The 20,892-nt window shown below is 37.9% G+C and overlaps 1 protein-coding gene across 5 annotated transcripts in view; it reads right to left on the bottom strand.

Annotated features, from left to right (window-relative positions):
• Positions 1 to 20,892, bottom strand: part of LOC122681775 (agouti signaling protein) — a 93,153-nt gene that overhangs the window by 53,467 nt on the left and 18,794 nt on the right. The window contains exon 3 of one of the 5 annotated variants that reach the window (XM_043884207.1): positions 1,745 to 1,828. The exons of 3 other annotated variants lie outside the window; for them this stretch is intronic. The gene's annotated coding sequence lies outside the window, so the exon portion shown is untranslated. Of the gene's footprint in view, positions 1 to 1,744; positions 1,829 to 20,892 lie in introns of those variants that run through there. One more of the 5 variants, XM_043884205.1, reaches the window with a different exon arrangement.

Here is a 20,892-nt window from a genome sequence, read left to right as displayed (position 1 = left end):
TGATTTTTTGGGCTCCAAAATCACTGCAGATGGTGATTGCAGCCATGAATTTAAAAGACACTAACTCCTTGGAAGGAAAGTTATGACCAACTAGATAGCATACTAAAAAGCAGAGACATTACTTTGCCAACAAAGATCTGTCTAGCCAAGGCTATGGTTTTTCCAGTGGTCATGTATGGACTGTGAAGAAAGCTGAGTGCCGAAAAATTGATGCTTTTGAACTGTGGTGTTGGAAAAGACTCTTGAGAGTCCATTGGACTGCAAGGAGATCCAACCAGTCCATCCTAAAGGAGATCAGTCCTGGGTGTTCATTGGAAGGACTGATGCTGAAGCTGAAACTCCAGTACTATGGCCATCTCATGTGAAGAGTTGACTCATTTGAAAAGACCCTGATGCTGGGAGAGATTGGGGGCAGGAGGAGAAGGGGATGACAGAAGATGAGATGGCTGGATGGCATCACTGACTCGATGGACATGAGTTTGAGTAAACTCTGGGTGTTGGTGATGGACAGGGAGGCCTGGCGTGCTGTGATTCATGGGGTCGCAAAGAGTCGGATACAACTGAGCAACTGAACTGAACTGAACTGAGCAACTATTTACATAGCATGGCTCTAGTGGTAAAGAACCTGCCTGCCAATGCAGGAGCCACAAGAGACCTGGGTTTGATCCCTGGGTTGGCAAAATCCCCTGGGGGAGGAAATGGCAACCCACTCCAGTATTATGGCCTGGAGAATCCCATGGACAGAGGAGCCAGGTGGGCTACAGTCCATGGGGTTGCAGAGAGTTGGACTCAACTGAAGGACAGCATGCATGCACATAGCATTTACATTGTATTCAGTTCAGTTCAGAGGCTCAGTCATGTCTGACTCTTTGTGACCCCATGGACTGCAGCACACCAGGCTTCTCTGTCCTTCACCAACTCCCGGAGCTTGCACAAACTCATGTGAATCAAGTCGGTGACATGATCCAACCATCTCATCCTCTGTGGTCCCCTTCTCCTCCTGCCTTCAATCTTTCCCAGCATCATGGTCTTTTCCAATGAATCAGTTCTTCTTATCAGAACACCAAGGTATTGGAGCTTCAGCTTCAGCATCAGTCCTTCCAATGAATATTCAGGGTTGATTTCCTTTAGGATAGATTGGTTGGATCTCCTTGCTGTCCAAGGGACTCTCAGGAGTCTTCTGCAATACCACAGTTCAAAAGCATCAATTGTTTGGCACTCAGCTTTCTTTATGGTCCAACTCTCACATCCATACATGACTACTGGAAAAACCATAGCTTTGACTATAAGGACCTGTGTCAGCAAAGTAAATAATCTAAGAGATGATTTCAAGTATATGGGAGGATGGGAGTATGTAATATGCAAACACAACATTTTATGTAAGGGATTTGAGAAGCTGCAGATTTTGGTATCCATGAGGGAGGGGATGTCCTGGAAGCAATCCTCTGCTAATACTCAAGGACGACTGTACAGCTGACCCTTGAACAACTTGGGAGTTGGGGTGCCTACCCTCTAAGCTTCCCTCATCGTGTAGTTGGTAAAGAACCTACCTGCAGTGCAGGAATTTGCCTGTGATGCAGGAGATCTGGGTTTGATTCCTGGGTTTGGAAGATCCCCTGAAGAAGGAAATTGCAACCTACTCCAGTATTCTTGCCTGGAAAAATCCCATGGACAGAGGAGCCTGGCGAGTTACAGTCCATGGGGTCGCAAGAGTTGGACATGACTTAGTGACTAAACCACCAACCTCTGAGCAGTTGAAAATCTTCATATAACTTTACAGTTGGCCCTCCAAATCCACAATTCCATGGCTGGTGTAGTACTGTAGTACCTATTTATTGAAAAAAAGCTGTGTATAAGTGGACCTGCATAGTTCAAATCCATGTTGTTCAAGAGTCAACTGTAGAGGTTCTGAATCAGTGTCCTCATTTTTTTGTGCTTCATTTTATTGCTGCTTAAAGATATTGCATTTTTTACAAATGGAATGTTTGTGGCAACATTACATGGAACAAGTTTGTTGGTACCATTTTCCCAACAGCATCATTTTTTAGTTAAAGTATGCACATTGTTTTTTAGGCATAAAGCTATCACACACTTCAGTAGACTACAGTGTAGTGTAAACTAACTTAAAAAAAAAAAATTATTTGGCTGTGCCAGGTCTTAGTTGCAGCACGCAGGATCTATTTTTTCCCTAGCTGCGGCATGAGGGAACTTTAGTTGCAGCATGTGAACGCTTGGTTGTGGCATGTGGGATCTAGTTCTCTGACCCGAGATTGAACCTAGGCCCCCTACATTGGGAATGCAGAGTCTTAGTGACTGGACCACCAGGTTAAGTCCCTAAATGTAACTTTTATATGCACTGGGAAACCAAAAAATCTGTGTGACTTGCTTTATTGCAATACTTGCTTGTTGTAGTGGTCTGAAACAATCTGCAATATCTCCAAAGTATGCCTATGTGTGGGCTTCCCTCATGGCTCAGACAGTAAAGAATCTGTATGCAATGCAGGAGACCCAGGTTCCATCCCTGGGTCGGGAAGATCCCCTGGAGAATGGAATGGCAACCCACTTCAGTACTCTTGCCTGGAGAATCCCAAGGACAGAGGAGCCTGGCGGGCTATAGTCCATGGGGTTGCGAAGAGTCAAACATGATTGAAGCAACTTAGCACATATATAAAAATTACGTTTACTCTATATTGTAGTCTATAAAGTGTTCAATAGTATTATGCCTAAAAAATGTACCCTAATTTAAAAGTAATGCCATTGGAAAAATGGCACCAGTGGATTTGCCCAATGCAGGATTGCCACAACCTTCAATGTGTAAAAAAAGAGCAAGTAGGGTAAAATGAGGTATGCCTGTATTATATATTTTTAGTCATTTTTCTCTGCTTTTCAGTTTTTATTTCTGTGTATTCACATTCACTAATCTCTTCTGCAACAACTAATATGCCATTAATCTCATCCAATATATTTTTCATCTCTATAAATTTGACTTGGGTCTTTTTATATCTTCTATGTCTCCACTTTACATTCTTTAGCCTCTTGTACATAAGGCATACAAACAACAATGATTTTAACGTCCTTGCTACGAATTCTGATGTATGTATCATTTGTGGGTTGATTTCTATTAATCGACTTTTGTCCAGATTTTAAGTCCTACTTTCCTGCTTCTTTGAATGTGTGGTAAGTTTTGTTTGGATAGCCAGATATTGCAAATTTCACCTTGTTGTGTGCTGTATATTTTTTGTATTCCTGTAAATATTCTTGAGCTTTGTTTTGGGTACTCAGAAACATTTTTATTCTTTCTGGTCTTGATATTAAACTTTGTTAGGCTGGACCAGAGCAACCTTTAGTCTGAACCTAATTTCTTCACAGTATTAAGGCAAAACTCTTCTGAGTACTCATCCTGATGCCATGTGAATTATGAGTTTTTTCCACTTTGAATGGTAGGAATAAGCAATAGTTCCAGCCCTGTGTGATCTTGGTGTCTCCTCCTGACTAATCCTTTTCAGTAGTTCTCTCCTCAGCCTTGGGTAGTTTTTTCACATTCTGCTCTATACTCTAGGAGGGATCTTCTGAAGATTTCTGGCATTCTTTCTCTATGCAGCAATCTCTTCTCTAAAACTCTGCCCCAAAAGCTATATGTGCTTTGATCTCTAAATACTCCCCACATTTTCTCTATTCAACTCAAAGTGATTGCCAGTTTGCCTGGTTTCCCCCGTGTTGCACAATGGCTTGGAAACTTTCCAGTCATTAAGCTAAGAAAACTGTAACAATCATTTGTTTCCCATCTTTCAGGAATCACTGCCTTTCATAACATGATATCCAATGAAATATTTTTTTCAAATTTTTTGTTACTTTTTAAAGTTGTTTTAGGTGTAAATTCAGTCCAGTTATTCCAGTTTGGTGGGTTGTGTTCATTCTATTTGAGGTTAATAAAATTAAGGCACTGGGTTCTTAAACATCTGTGAGAGTCAAGTGTGTACTATATTAAACTTACAGTATTTACTATAGTAAATTTATGGTATTATACCTCTTAGGGTAAGTAATCAAGTGTTAAAAGCATGCCTTTGGAGTTAAAGTCAGACAACATGAATTTAAATTCTATCTTTATCATTTACTAGCTATGTGACCATAGAAAGGCAATTTTAGCTCTTTGAGCTTCAGTTTTCTCATCTGTAAAATGAGAATATTAATACCTATTTATTGGAGTTGTTGTGAGCATTAACTGAAATAATCAATACAAAATATCTACCCTAATGGCTAGTACATAGTATAATCTCAATAAATGGGAGCTCTACCTCAATAAAAGGTACTTACTAGTACCACTAGTTTCTGCATGTGTATTCAAATTTAGTAAACTATAAGCTAAGTGAGGACATTGCTCCTTTATTGCAAAGCTGTTACTTGCTTTAAAATTAAATTTTGTGCTACAGTATAGCACAGGGAACACTACTCAATACTTTGTAATGACCTAATGGCAAAAGAATCTAAAAAAAGAGTATATATATGTATATGTACAACTGATTCACTTTACTATATAGCAGAAACTAACACAACATTGTAAATTAACTGTATTATAATAAATTTAAAAAAAAATTCAGCTTTGTGGCTTTCTTGGATGGCACTATCTTGCAGACAATGTATGATTAAGTTTTTAATAGCACTTCTGATTAAACCTAATATACATTCATAATGGCTCAAGAAAATACACTAGGTAATTAATGTAAATTATGTACATAATACACAGGTAAAGTGTTTTTGCCAACATGATCCACAGACATATGAGACACATGATCTAAAATAGTTGTAGATCTAGTTACTAAATAAAGATTTAAAAATCAATGGTGTTTGTATATACCAACAATAAAGACTTAAAAACTATTATAATGGCAAAATAAAAAGATATAATTCACAGCAGAATTACAAAATAATTAGGAATACATTTAAGCAATTATGAGGATTTACATGAAAAGAGCTATAAACTCTACTGAGTGACACGAAAAAAAAAGTGGAAAGACAAGCTATTTTCCCTGAGGCAAGAATTATTATGGTTAAAAAAATTTCCCCTAGATTAATGTGTAGATTTAACATGATCTCCATATGAATTCCAATGTAATTTTATTTTATATTTTGGTAAATTGCCTCTGAGCTTCATTTGAGAAAAACTGTGAGAACACTAAGAAAATAGTGGGCCAGTGGTTAGGACTTGAAGCTCTCACTGCCAGGCGCCTGGGTCTGATCCCTGGTCAGGGAATTAAAATTCCACAAGTTGCAGCCCAAAAAAAAGGAAAATGTTGAAAAATAAGAATAATAAGGGAAATACATCCTATGAGATATTAAAATGTATTATAAAGCTATATTAATTTTAATTATGTGGTACTAAAACCAGAAAGGTCAGTAGAACCAAACAAAGTCTGAAAAAATAAACTCATAATATATAAGAATTTTCAATATAGCAAAGACGACAGTATTTCATGAAGCCTAGTGGAAGTGTTGTGGGGGGTGTGAAGATGAAAAAGGTGCAGCATCCAATCTAAAAGGAAGGTTGAGATAAGAGCACAACTTTTAATACAAAAAAAGGTGGGGGGTTAAGTAGCATAAGAGACATATAATTAAGGAACTATATAAATCCAAAGGCAGGAGAAAAGAGTCTTGGTCAGGTCTGCCAAGCTGTGAATGTTGGATCTTGCTCTGTGTCCCAAAGATTGTCAGCTCACCCTGGTTGTGCAATATCAACCAGAATTAGGCCAATGTGGGCGCCTTAGAGGCTATTCTACACTCAACACTTGTAAGTCATTTCATTAGACTTGCCTCAGAAGTTCTGGTGGGGTAATCCCAAGAGTCCTCTTCAGTTGACTTGCTGGGTTTTCTCAAGCAAGTCCATTCTGCTAGACCCCTGAATGTGAGCAGCCCCTTCCTTCTTTTAACTCCAGTCCCTCCAGGGTCATTTAAGCATATGTCTGCCTGTTTTTGATTCATTACTATGTTATGATGATTATACTTAAAAACCCTTTTGACGTCTGCAAGTCTTTAGAGTCACTCAATAGGCCTATGTGAGCCAATGTCCTGGAACATGTCTATCTCCTTCTCCTTCACAGCCAGTGGAGCAGAATAACTTTGATGGGATAAAATGCTCATGCTGTCCTGAGGCCAGCTGTGGTGAAGTCACGTGGATCTGGAGAAGGCATACGTGCAGATATCAGTCCAGTCTTCCCTGAGCAGGTAGTTTCTTTCTCTAAATGTTTCTCCGAGGGTTTCCTGAGCATCGTTTTTATTAGCATCACCTTAAGAAACTTGATAAAGATTCCCCCGGTCCCACTTCAGTTCTGCAAGTTAGGACTTCAGAATCTAGGTCCTTAAAGCTTCTTTTTCACAAGTTTCTCTGTACACTGTGTGAGTTTAGTTGCTAAGTCATGTCCAACTCTTTGTGATCCATGGTCTACAACACAGCGGGCTTCCCTGTCCTTCACTATCTCCCAGAGTTTGCTCAAACTCATGTCCATTGAAACGGTGATGCCATCCAATCATCTCATCCTCTGTTATCCCCTTCTCCTCCTGCCTTCAATCTTTCCCAGCATTAGGGTCTTTTCCAATGTGTAGGCTGTTTGCATCAGGTGGCCAAAGTATTGAAGTTTCAGCTTCAGCATCAGCCCTTCCAATGAATATTCAGGACTGATTTCCTTTAGAATTGACTGGTTTGATCTCCTCGCAGTCCAAGGGACTCTCAAGAGTCTTCTCCAGGACCACAGTTGGAAAGCATCAATTCTTTGGTGCTCAGCCTTCTTTATGGTCCAATTCTCATATCCATACATGACTACTGGAAAAACCATAGCTTTAAGTATATGGACCTTTGTTGGCAAAGTGAAGTCTTTGCTTTTTTAATAGGCTGTCTAGGTTTGCCATAGTTTTCCTTCCAAGGATCGAGTGTCTTTTAATTTCATGGCTGCAGTCACCATCTGCAGTGATTTTGGAGCCCAAGGGGGAAAAAAAAAATCTGTCACTGCTTCCACCTTTTCCCCCCATTTGCCATGAAGTGATGGGACTAGATGCCATGACCTTAGTTCTTTGAATGTTTTGAGTTAAGCCAGCCTTTTCACTCTCCTCTTTCACTTTCATCAAGAGGCTCTTTAGTTCCTCTTCACTTTCTGCCATTAGAGTGCTATCATCTTCATATCTGAGGTTGTTGATATTTCTCCCAGCAATCTTGATTCCAGCTTGTGATTCATCCAGCCTGGTATTTTGCATGATGTACTCTGTTATATTATTGTTATTAGTCACTCAGTCATGTCCGACTTTTTGTGCCTACCAGGCTCCTCTATCCATGGGGGTTCTCCAGGCAAAAATACTGGAATGGGTTGCCATTCCCTTCTCCAGGATGTACTTTGCATACATGTAAATAAACAGAGTGACAATATACAGCCTTGTCATACTCCTTTTCCAATTCTGAACCAGTCAGTTGCTCCATGTAAGGTTCTAACTGTTGTTTCTTGACCCACATACAGGTTTCTCAAGAGACAGGTAAGGTGGTCTGCTATTCCCATCCCTTTAAGAATTTTTCACAGTTTGTTTGTGACCCACACAGTCGAAGGCTTTAGCATAGTCAATGACTAACAGAAGCAGAAGAGATTAAGAAATGGTGGCAAGAATACACAGAAGAACTGTACAAAAAAGTTCTTAATGACCCAGTTAACCATGATGATGTGGTCACTCACTGAGAGCCAGACATCCTGGAGTGTGAAGTCAAGTGGGCTTTAGGAAACATTACTAAGTAGTCAAAGAAGCAGAAGTAGATGTTTTTCTTCAATTCCCTTGCTTTCTCTATGACCCAATGAATGTTGGCAATTGATCTCTGGTTACTCTGCCTTTTCTAAATCCAGCTTGTTCATCTGGAAGTTCTCAGTTCACATACTGCTGAAGCCTAGCTTGAAGGATTTTGAGCATAACCTTACTAGCATGTGGAATGAGCACAACTGTCCAATAGTTTGAACATTCTTTGGCCCTGCCCTTCTTTGGGACTGGAATGAAAACTGATTTTTTCCAGTCCTGTGGCCACTGCTGAGTTTTCCAAATTTGCTGGCATATTGAGTGCAGCACTTTAACAGCATCATCCTTTAGAATTTGAAATAGGACAGCTGCAATTCCATCACCTCCACTAGCTTTGTGAGTAGTGATGCTTCCTAAGGCCCATTTGACTTCACACTTCAGGATGTCTGGCTCTCGGTCAGTGACCACACCATCATGGTTATTCTGGTCATTAAGACCTTTTTGGTATAGTTCTTCTTTGTATTCTTGCTACCTCTTCTTAATCTCTGCTGCCCCTGTTAGGTCCTTACAATTTCTACCCTTTATCATGCTCATCCATGCATGAATTGTTCCCTTGATATCTCCAACCTTCTTGAAGAGACCTCTAGTCTTTCTCATTCTATTTTTCCTTCTACTTCTTCGCATTTTGTACTTCAAGGCCAAACTTCAGGTATCTCTTGACTTCTTACTTTTGCATTTTAATCCCCTATGATGAAAAGGGCATCATTTTTGATGTTAGTTCTAGAAGGTCTTATAGGTCTTCATAGAAGCATTTAACTTCAGTTTCTTCAGCATCAGTGGTTGCAGCATAGACCTGCATTACTATGATGTTGAATGGTTTGCCTTGAAAATTAGCGGAGATCATTCTGTTGTTTTTGAGATTGCATCAAAGTACTGCATTTCAAAATCTTTTGTTGACTATGGAGGGCTACTCCATTTCTTCTAAAGGATTCTTGCCCACAGTAGTAGATATAATTGGTTATCTGAATTAAACCTGCCCATTCCCATCCATTTTAGTTCACTGATTCCTAAGATGTCGATGTTCACTCTTGCCATCTCCTGCTTGACCACTTCCAATTTATTTAATTCATGGGCCAAACATTCCAGGTTCCTATGCAATATTGTTCTTTACAGCATTGGACTTTACTTTCACCATGAGACACATCCACAACTGAGCATCATTTCCGCTTTGACCCAGCCACTTCATTCTTTCTGGAGCTATTAGTAATTGCCTTCCTTTCTTCTCCATCAGCACACTGGACACCTTCTGAGCTGGGGTGCTCATGTTCCTGTGTCCTATCTTTTTGCTTTTTCATACTGTTCATGTTAATATGGTTCTCGCAGCAAGAATACTGGAATGGTTTGCCTTTCCCTCCTCCAGTGGACCACGTTTTATCAGAACTCTTCACTATGACTTGTCCATCTTGGGTGGCCCTGCATAGCATGGCTTATAGCTTCATTGAGTTACACAAACCCCTTCGCCATGACAAGGCTGTGATGCAAGAACGGGCTCTGCACACTAAGCCTTCTAAAATGACCCCTTCTCTGTCTCTAGTTTTGGAGTTGCTCAATCTCATAAATAGTGTCCTCGAAACAATGGTTCTTAGAGACTTTACCTGTTTTTAAAAAGGTACTTCAGGGAATTCCCCGGAAGTTCAGTGGTCTTTCGCTGCCAAGGGCACGGGTTCAGGTTCTCCTAGTCGGGGAACTAAGATCCCACAAACCAAGACACATGACAGGACCCTCCCTAAAAAGGCACTTCATAAACTCTGAACCCTAAATCTCACTGGAAGACACCTAAGGCCTGGGCTATTTACTAGTAACAGATCATAGCAGCTATAACTTCATTCTCAGTCAGCAGATTTTTTTTCAGTTCCTTTCCTCTTTGTAGCCTATCATTCCCAACCCAACTTCTTTAAGGATTCATAGCCTGTAATTAGACATTTCCTAAGATTAAAAACTGAAATCCTGGAGGTACAGATTCTCTATATCCTCAAGCCCTGTCCATTCTTTCTTTCAGTTTTTATTTTTTAAACTTTTTATTTTGTTTCAAGATATAGCCAATTCACAATGTTGTGACAGGTTCAGATGAAGGGTGAAGGGACCTAACCATACATACACATGTATGCATTCTCCCCCCAAATCCCCTTCCATCCAGGCTGCCACATCCATTCTTTCTTTAAAATGTGCCCTGCTTCTTTCTTCCCATTCCTTCTGCCACATCCTAGAGACCCTTACTACCAGAATTAGGCTCACACACAGCCTCTTGTTAGCCTATATACCAGTCTTCTCTCTCAAATCTTTCCCACACACTTACCCCGCCCCCCCACCCTCCCCCACTGCCGCTCAAAAGCCTAAAAGCACTCTTGATATCAAACTGTATCAGGTCTAAACTCCTCTGTTTATTTTCTAGGCCCTTTTCAATCTATCCCAATTTGCTTATTAGACTTAATGTCCCACTAGTCTATACATGCTTTCCATTTACAGCCCATAAACATGTACTGCTTATTTCAGCTCATGGGGCAGATTCATCTCAGTGTTCCCAGAACAAGCTATAAGATGGCAGGGAAGGGGTTCACTAAATGTGAGTTGATGGACTCAATAGTTGGCATTTGGATACCTGTCAGTGTCCTCCCTTTTTGTATTTTATATTTAAATCCCACGAATCCTTCAAGTTTCACACTCTGTTGAAGACTTCCCCAGTTTCTTCAGTTCTTATAATCTCTCTATTTTTGGAGGAAAAAAATCAAAAGACAGGAAGGAAGGAAGGGAAAAAGGAAAGGATAGAGGAAGAAAAATCCCCCCAAAACAAGAATAGGCTTTAGGAGTTGCAAAAGCAAAAGGAAGAGGAGAAAAAGTTTACAGTCTGATAGTTCCCACTCTGAAGTTTTTTAAGGAACAGCTCACTCATGCAATATTTATTGAGTTTCTGTAGCGCCATATCACCTGTATCACTCTGTTCAGAACACACATACTGGTGATATTGCTTGCTAAGTGTTTCAGATGCATTCTTTCTGCCTCCCGCATGTTAGTTCAAGAGCCATTTCTTCCTGCTTCCCTGATCCCCCATATTGAACTAAATGCTTCCTCTCCATGCTTCTGTGACAATCTGTGTTTATCTCTAACTCAGTATCTTACATTGAAAGTGCCTGTTTGTGAGTCTGACTCACCTTTAGACTGTGAGTTTCATGAGAGAAGGTCCAGGCTTATTTGTCTTTGTATTCTCTGTGTCTTTTATAGGTATGTGTAGCTCCCGTACAAGATGCAACACAAATGACATCTGAAGTAGCTAAGCTGAAAGTGTTGGAGAGTGAGGACCATGTATTATACTTCTTGTCTTTATATTTTGAATAACCAGTTCAGTGCTTATGTGTTCAGAAAAAGCTTGTTAACACTAACTGTTCTGCTCTCTGTTCCCCTCATTGTTCTCACATAACACTACCCTTGCTCATCAAATCCTAATAATTGAGCATTTAGTAAGTACTCAATAGATTCTCATTCACTGAAATTGATGCTGATTGTTACTGTGAGAGAGAAATAGTAAACAAAGTCATTAATTATACTTCTATTAGAAACTCTACTGCAGACTCTAATTATTTAAATAAATTCTGCCTCTTTTTCATACTTTCAGGGGATAGGCCAAATAAAATTAGATTTGAATCTTGGCTCTGCAAATGCACTGGCCATTTGATCTTTGTTGGGGACTTTGAGGGCCTTAAATTAAAAATGAGGATAACTTACCTATTCTGTAGAATCACATGAGGATTGAATGTGATAATATATACAAGATGTCCTAGAACCATACTTGGCACATAACAAGCATCAGCTAAAGTCAGCTCTTGCTTCTTGATCCTGTCCTTCCTCAAGAGGGCAAGAGGTATAGCACAAAGAACTGTATTCAAGATCTTATAATAAATCATAGTGGAAAAGAAAAAACACAAATAACAAATGTTAATGAGTACATGAAGTAAGGGAACCCTTGTAAACTGTTGGTGGGAATGTAAATTGTTTCAGCCACTGTGGAAAACAGTATGGAGATTTCTCAAAACATTAAAAACAGAACTACTATATGACTTAGCAATCCCACCTCTGGGTGTATATGTGAAAAAAAAAACAACCAAAAACCTAGTTTGAAAAGATACGTGCACCCCAGTGCAGCATTATGTAAAACTGCCAAGATAAGGAAGCGACCTAAGCATACATCAGCAACAGATGAATGGATAAGGAAGATATGGTGTATATACATACACAAATGGAATACTACTCACCCACAAAAAAGAATTAAATTTTGTCATTTGCAACAACATGGATGGATTTGGAGGGTTTTTTGTTAAGTGAAATAAGTCAGATAAAGACAGACAAATACTGTATGATATCACTTATATGTGGAATCCAAAAAAAAATTAACTAGTGAACATAACAAAAAAGAAACTGACACGCAGATAGAGAACAAATTAGTGGTTTTCATAGGAAGGGGGAGGGGTACTGCAGGGGGAGGGAGTACTATAGAGATAAGAGGTATAAACGGGATGAATCTAGAGCCTATTGTGCAGAATGAAGTCAAGTCAGAAAGAGAAAAACAAATAGTATATATTAACGCATATATATGGAATCTAGAAAGATGGTACTGAGGAACCTATCTGAAGAGCAGCAATGGAGACATCGACATACAGAACAGACTGGACACAGTGAGAGGAGAGGGTGGGATGCATTGACAGAGGAACATTAAGACATATACAATGCCATATGTAAAACAGATAGCAAGTGGGAATTTGCTGTAGGATGCTGTAGGAATCAAACTGGGTGATCTGTGACAACCTAGAGGGGTGGGGGGGTGGGAGGGAAATTCAAGAGGGAGGGGACATGTGTACACCTATGACTGATGCATGCTGATGTATGGCAGAAACCAACACAATACTGTAAAGCAATTATCCTCCAGTTAAAAGTAAATGAATAAAAATAATAAAGCATTCAAGTAAGTGGGAAAAATAAGTAAGCTGTAAGGATATATTGTACAACATATGGAATATAGATAATATTTTCTAATAACTATAAAAAAAAAGAAGGCAAGAGGGTCATTTGAGTCACCTCTTTCCACCTCTTTCCAGTGGATTATATGGTATTATCTAGTTTAGTCTGGCGTTAAACTTCCTGTCCTCACAGTACCTGCTATTAGTCTATGTCTATGTATATTTGAGTGTGTAATATGTATGTACTTGGGAGTGTGTGTATGGAGTTCTAAATAGCTGCTGATATGTGTACAAGCTCACATTTGATTTGAGAAACTTCAGAGGCTTAAATTAAAATTGTTGAATTGGGCACGTTCTCCTTTCCTCATGCTGCTTTCACCTCCACCAACGTGATTTCCTGTTAAATGACAGCATGGTGAGAAGTACCAGGGATTAAGTTAGAGTGAGCAGATTCCACTACAAACATCTAAAAGCAATTGGAGGACTGCTCACCCATATTATCCAGCTATAAAATTCACATATTGCTATAGCAATGAACTTTGTGTGCATGCTAAGTCACTTCAGCTGTGTCTGACTCTTTGCGACCCCATGGACTGTAGCCTGCCAGGTTCCTCTGTTCATGGGATTCTCCAGGCAAGAATACCAGGTGGATTGTCATGCCTTCCTCCAGGGGATCTTCCCGACCCAGGGATCAAACCCAAACCCGTATCTTTTATGTTTCCTGCATTGGCAGGTGGGTTCTTTACCTCTAGCACCACCTGGGAAACCCTGCTACAGCTCAGTAATGGGAAAATGTTGAAGGGGTAATACCACTCTGCTTCAGTGAGACTGGATGAAGGTAGGAAGCAAAGGGATATTATCTCTAACCTCTCAATTTTGGGTGGAAATTGGGAAGTGGAAAATTTATAAGGTGTACCAAGTAACCTTGGTGAGCAGTTCCAAACATCACATTCTGTGTGCAGCCTCTCTTATTCTGGTATGAAGTCTTTAGTATTCCCCCCCCGCCCCAACCAAAATGCTGAAGCAAACTTCTATGCTAACAATTTCCACCCCTCTAGATAATTGTCAATTATCTCCATAATCATTAGGAAAGTCTGAAAATATTTTCCAAAACAAAGTTAATTTTAATTAATTTATATTTTTAAAAAATATGTCAGAGAGTTCCAGTTGTGGTAATGACTGACTAACTAGGCTGTTACAGACAAACCTCTTGCTGAGAACAATTAGAAAAGCTGGGCAAATTATTACTTTCAAAACACCAATTTGAAGGCATTGAAAAGATACCAAAGCAGTGAGAATTTTCTGATCCAAGATCTGAAAGAAAACAAAAGCCCAAAAAAGTGAGCCTGATGTTTGGGGAAACTTTACCCTGAAGGTAATTACTGTTTCTGAAAACAAAAGCAGCACTGAGAAGCTAAAAAGAGGTTACAGCAATTTCCCAGTCATGAATGACAAGAAAAAAATTACAGTATAGAACCGGAAAAGGAGGAAAGGCCCTGAAAACACCCAGGCTTCTAACTGGGACCAAGAAGCACTTCACACTTAGAACAGGATGAACTGGAAATAGACCAGTCCTCAGGACTGAAGCCCAGCTTTGAATTTCTTAGACATTTATTAGATAAAGGTAATCATCCCAGAGGCCATCTGCTTGACAAAAAAAGTAAGTCTTCTCTGGAGGTAGAAAATATATGGAACCTCAAATTATCTCTAGACTTCAGCAGACTTTTGAAGAAAGTAACAAAGTGGGTCTAAGATTTATAAGGAAATTCAAAGGATCTAGGACCTAGAACAACCAAAACAATTTTGAAAAGAGAATAACAATTTTAGAGTACTTATGTAAATCCCTGAGTTCTAGATTTACCATAAAGTTACATCAGACTTACTTTTATTGTATTCTAGATCGATTCATAACCAGAATCGAGTCCATAAATAGACCCAGACTTATACAGTCAATGGATTATTAACCAAGTAAGATCACTGAGGAAAGGAAAATCAAATTATACTGAAACTGGACTGATCTGTGGAATGATAATTCTGATCCCTACTGCACTTCATACACAAAAATCAATTAAAGATGGATCACAAACTTAAATGTAAAAGCTAGAACTATAAAGCTTATAGAAGAAAATCTTTGCAACCATGGAATAGGCAAAGTTTTTTTTAGGCATAACATAAAATATACTAACCATTAAAGTAAAAATTGGAATATTGGACTTCAAGAAAATTAAAATATTTTCTGATCAAAAGGAAGCATTTTGAAAATTAGTAATTAAGCAACAGACTAAGAAAAAATATTCCAATACACATATGTGGCAAAGACTTATATTTACAAAATATGAAGAACTCCTACAGAAGAATTCTGGGAAAAAGGTGATGAAGCATAAGGAATCTACCTTCCCACATAGACAACAACTGTGCTCACAGAATCTGTCTAATGCAACTATTTAGGAACTCCAGAGTTTATTGAGCTTCCCAGTTGGTTCAGTGGGTCAAAATCTACATGCAATGCAGGAGATACAGGTGACGCAGGGTTGAGCCCTGGGTCGAGAAGATCCCCTGGAGGAGGGCATGGCAACCCACCCCAGTACTCTTGCTTGGAGAATCCTGCAGACAGAGGAGCCTGGTGGGCTACTATCCATAGGTCGCAAAAAGTCAGACACAACTGAAACAACTGAGTACGCACGCACTTTTTAGCTTAGACAGTAAATTGTGGTTAATTTTGGCTTTTAGCATAGTAGCTGCTACCTGTGGCAGGCAGTTATGTATGTGTTTGTGGAGAGAGCTTACATATAGCTTTCAGGAACCAGGCTAGGCAAAAAGTATCCCATCCTCCAATATTGGGATCTATGCTCTGATTGCTGATGGTTGTTTCTAGTCAGAGGTGTAGACAAAGAAGCAGGTGGCCAGTGTTGTGTTGCACCTCCTCACATTGTTGCAAGCCCCTCTCTCTCTCCATTTAAAGTAATTTCCATGTGATTTAAGAAATTAGTATCTTTTTCTCCCTTAATTTTTCTGAATGTCCTATCCATAGGTTGCAAAAAGTCAGACATTCAGAAACAACTACATAAAGAAAAACTAGAAAGTGACCATGCATGCCCACAGAAAGGCTTAGAAAAGATCTGAGAAGACCTTAAATTTACATCTCGAGCTAATCCTGGACAAAGAGACAGCTTATGTGGCTCAGACAGTAAAGCGTCTGTCTGCAATGCTGGGGACCCAGGTTCAATCCCTGGGTCAGGAAGATCCCCTGGAGAAGGAAATGGCAACCCACTCCAGTATTCTTGCCTGGAAAATCCCATGGACAGAGGAGCCTGGTAGGCTACAGTCCATGGGGTCGCAAAGAGTTGGACACGACTGAGCAACTTTACTTACTTATGACAACTAAAGACAAAACAATATAGCAATGATAACAAAACCCAGCAGGAATCTGATCTCCAGAGATACCACATCATTAAATGCAAATGTCTGGTTTAAAAAAAATCACAAGGCACAAAAATAAATAAGAAAATATGACTATTCAAGAGAAAGATAAATCAATAGAAATTGTTCCTGAAAGAGACCCGAGGGCAGACATACTAGGCAAAGACTTTAAAACGACCATCTTAAAGATGCTTGAAGAACTAAGGGAAAATGTGGGTAAAGTGAAAAAAGTAACATATGAGCAAAATGGAAATGTTCATACAGAGACAGAAAACCTAAAAGATGAAATCAAAAAGAAATTCTGGAGCTGAAAAATATAATAATGGAAGTTCAGTTCAGTTCAGTTGCTCAGTTGTGTCTGACTCTTTGTGGCAATAACAGAAAACAGCTTGTAATTCTAATTTTTGTTTTCTAGATTATTTGAAACATTTAAAAAATAACTGTTACTCTAAAAGATAGTATGATTGTAACTGTGTAAAGTTCAGAAAACTTTTTGTTTTCTGAATAATTTCAGATACTGACTAATTTAAAAGAATTACCAGTTTATGTTTTTGGTTACACAATGTATAAAGACATAATTTTGTGGTAAAAACCAAGAAGAGTGGGGACAGAGGTGTGAAGGAACAGTTTTTGTATGTTATTGAAATTAAGCTGGTATAAATTTAAATTAGAGAGCTATAACTTTAGGATGTTAAATGTAATTTCCATGAGAGTTACCAAAACATAGCTATAGAATATTCCCAAAAATAATGAGAAGGGAATATAAATTTTTCTCTACAAAAATATTAGCTAAATACAAACTGAAGTGAAGTGAAATTGTTAGTCACTCAGTTGTGTCCACCTCTTATTGACCCATGGACTGTAGCCCATCAGGCTCCTCTATCCATGGAATTCTCCATAGAATATACCCAAAAAGAATGAGAAAAGAATATAAACTTTTCAGTACAAAATATCAACTAAATACAAAAGGAGACAGTAATGGAGACAGGAAATGAGGGACAAAAAAAAAAAGCCATACAGAAAAAAATAGCAAAATGATAGCATTGACCTTCCTTATTAGTACTTGAAATGTAAATGAATTAAATTCTCCAATTAAAAATAGAATAGATAAAATCATATGATTCAACTATGACTTTTCAGCAGAAACTTTATAGAACAGAGGGAGGGGCAAATATATTCAAAGTGCTGAAAGGAAAAAACTTACAACCATGAATACTCTACCTACAAGGTTATCATTTACAACTGATGGAGAGATAAAGAGTTTCACAGACAAGCAAAAGCTAAAGGAGTTCATACCACTAGTCTGAACTTACAAAAAAATATTCAAGGGACTTCTTTAAACAGAAAAGAAAGGTCATAACTAAAAATAAGAAAATTATGAAAGAAAAAAAATCTCATCAATAAAGGCAAACATATAGTAAATATAGGACTTCCCTGATAGCTCAGCTGGTAAAGAATCTGCCTGCAATGCAGGAGACTCCAGTTTGATTCCTGGGTCAGGAAGATCCACTGCAGAAGAGAGAGGCTACCCACTCCAGTATTCTTGGGCTTCCCTTGTGGCTCAGCTAGTAAAGAATCTGCCTGCAATGCGGGAGACCTGAGTTCGATCCCTGGGTTGGGAAGATCCCTGGAGCAGGGAAAGGCTACCCACTCTAGTATTCTGGCCCGGAGAATTCCATGGGGTCCCAAAGTCCCAAAGAGTTTGGCATGACTGAGTGACTTTCATTTCACATAGTAAACGTATGTGCATAGCTAACATGAAGGTTAAAGGATAAAACTATTAAAGTCATATAAAACTACAATAATTAGTCAAGTTATACACACAAAAGGTGTAAAATATGAAGAAAAAAACATAAAATGTCAGGAGGAGGTGTTAAAATGTAGTGTTCTCAGAATGCACTCAAACTTAAGTGACCACCAACCTAAAACAGAGTGCTAAATACATAGCTTGTTATATAAGAACCTCATGGTAAGCATGAGCCAAAAACCAATAAAAGACACGCAAAATATAAAGAGAAAGAAATATAAATGTAACACTAAAGAAAGGAATCAAATCACAAGATGATGATGAGATGTCTTATCACAAGATGAGATAGCAAGAAAAAAAGAATAGAGAACAATAAAAATTACCAGAAAACATTTAACAAAATGGCAATAAGTATATACCTATCAATAATTACTGTAAATGTAAATGACCTATATGTTCCTAGGCTGAATGGAAATACATACAGTGGCTGAATGGATTTAAAAAAACCCACATATATGCTGCCTAGAAGAAAGGCACTTCAGATTTAAGGACACATACAGGTTAAAAGTGAGGTGACAGAAAAAGATATTCTATGCAAATATAAGCAAAAAAGAAAGTATGGGTTACAACATTTATGTCAGACAAAATAGGCTTTAAAACAAAGACTATAATAAGAGATAAAGAAGGGTATTACATAAAATAAAGGGATCACTCCAACCATTATTTCTGACCACAGTGGTATGTGACTAGAAATCAACTACAAGAAAAAAAATAGAAGAAACACAAACACATGGAATCTAAACAATATGGTATTAAACAACCAATGGATCACTGAAGAAATCAAAAGAGAAAAAAATCTGGAGACAAATAATAATGGAAATGCAACATTGCAAAATCTATGGATCACAGCAAAGGCAGTTCCATGAGGGAAGTTTATAGCCTACATCAGGAGACAAGAAAAATCTCAAATAAACAATCTAACCTTACACCTAAAGAAACAATAAAAAGAAGAACAACAAAAAAAACACACCAAAGTTAGTAGAAAAAAGGAAAAAATAAAAATCATAGTGGAAATAAATGAAATAGAAAAATTAGAAAAGATTAATGAAACTAAGAGCTAGTTCTTTGAAAAGTTAAAAAGAAATGACAAATCTTTAGTCAGAATCATCAAGAAAAAAAAGAGAAAGGGTTCAAATAAATAAATCAGAAGTGAAAGAAGATAATTTACAGCTGACATCACAGAAATACAAAGGATCATCATAAAAGATTACTATGAACAATTGTATGTCAGCAAATTGAACAATCCAGAAGTAATGGATAAATGCCTAGAAACATATAACTTTCCAAAAATCAGGAAGAAACCAAAAATCTGAACAGACATTATTAGCAATGAAATTGATTCAGTAATCAAAAGACTTCCAATGAACAAAAGAAAATACAACTTCACAGATGAATTCTACCAATATTTAAAAGAAGAGCTAATATTTTTCAAACTGTTACCAAAAATGATGAGGAAAGAATGCTGCCAAATTCATCCTATGAGGCCAGCATTACCCTGATACCCATAAAAGACAAAACACCACAAAAAAGGTAATTAATTACAGGCCAATATCCCTGATGAATATAGGTGCAAAAAAAAAAAAAAAACTAAATAAAATACAAGAAAACTGAATTCAACAATACATTAAAAGGACCATACACCATTATCTGGAATTTATCCCATAAAAGCAAGGATGATTCAGTATCTGCAAATTATCAATATGATACATCACACTAACAAAATGAAGAATAAAATGCATATGATCCTCTCAAAAATTGAGAAAGTTTCTGACAAAATTCAACATCCATATATTATAAAACTTCTCAACAAAGAGGATATAGAGGCAACAATATAACAAAGGCCATATGTGACAAAACCATATCTAACATCATACTCAAGGGTAAAAAGGTGAAATAATTTCCTCTAAGATCAGGAACAAGACAAAGATGCCCACTCTTATCACTTTTATTCAGCTATAGTATTGGAAGTTCTAGCCACAGCAAACAGACAAAAATAAGGAATAAAGGGCATCCAAACTGGAAAAGAAGTAAAACAGTCACTGTTTTGCCGATGACATGATACTATATATAGGAACCCTAAAGACTCCACCAAAAACTATTAGAACTAATAAATAAATTCAGTAAAGTTGCAGAATACAAAATTAACACACAGAAAAAAAAAAAAAAAAAAATTAACACACAGAAATCTGTTGAGTTTCTATACACTAATGACTATCTACCAGAAAGAGAAACTAAGAAAATAATCCCATTTACAGTTTCATAAAAAAGAATAAAATACTGAGGAATTAATTTAAGCAAGCAAGTGAAAGACCTATACTCTGAAATTTAGAAGATATTGAGGAAGGAAATGGAAGAAATTGAAATTCTTGCCAATAAATGGAAAGATATACCATACTCATGAATTGGAAGAATTAATTGTAAAAATATCCATACTATCCAAAGCAATCTACAGATTCAATGCAATCCTTATCAAAATACCAATGGCATTTTTCATAGAACTAGAACAAATAATTCTAAAATTTGTATGAACCACAAAAGACCCTAGTGACAGAGTCATTTCCTAGGCAGGTCGATAAGGAGTCTAGGGATCCCCAAGGAGAGAGGGGTCTGGAATTCTCATGGAGGAAGAAAGGACAAACTTTTTTCCCCTCTACATTCCTTAGGATTATATAACAATAATGTATCCTGCTTGAGGACAGTCTCTGGAAAAAACCTTCTGGCTAATCCTGTTATCTTAAAATGTAAATTATGGGAGTAGGTCTAGTGAGATCTTTACAACCTCCAGACATTCTTTTGATTCACTGTAACAACTAATTGGAGAGTATATAACTCCATTGCTAACACTAGCAAGGGGGTACTCTTTCTGCCCCCTTCTGATGCCTATGTCAGAAGCTT

The sequence above is a fragment of the Cervus elaphus genome, chromosome 23 (genome assembly GCF_910594005.1).
Source record: "Cervus elaphus chromosome 23, mCerEla1.1, whole genome shotgun sequence".
NCBI lineage: Eukaryota > Metazoa > Chordata > Mammalia > Artiodactyla > Cervidae > Cervus > Cervus elaphus.
The sequence above is the reverse complement of the archived record's forward strand: the minus strand, read 5'-3'. Positions and strand labels throughout refer to the sequence as shown.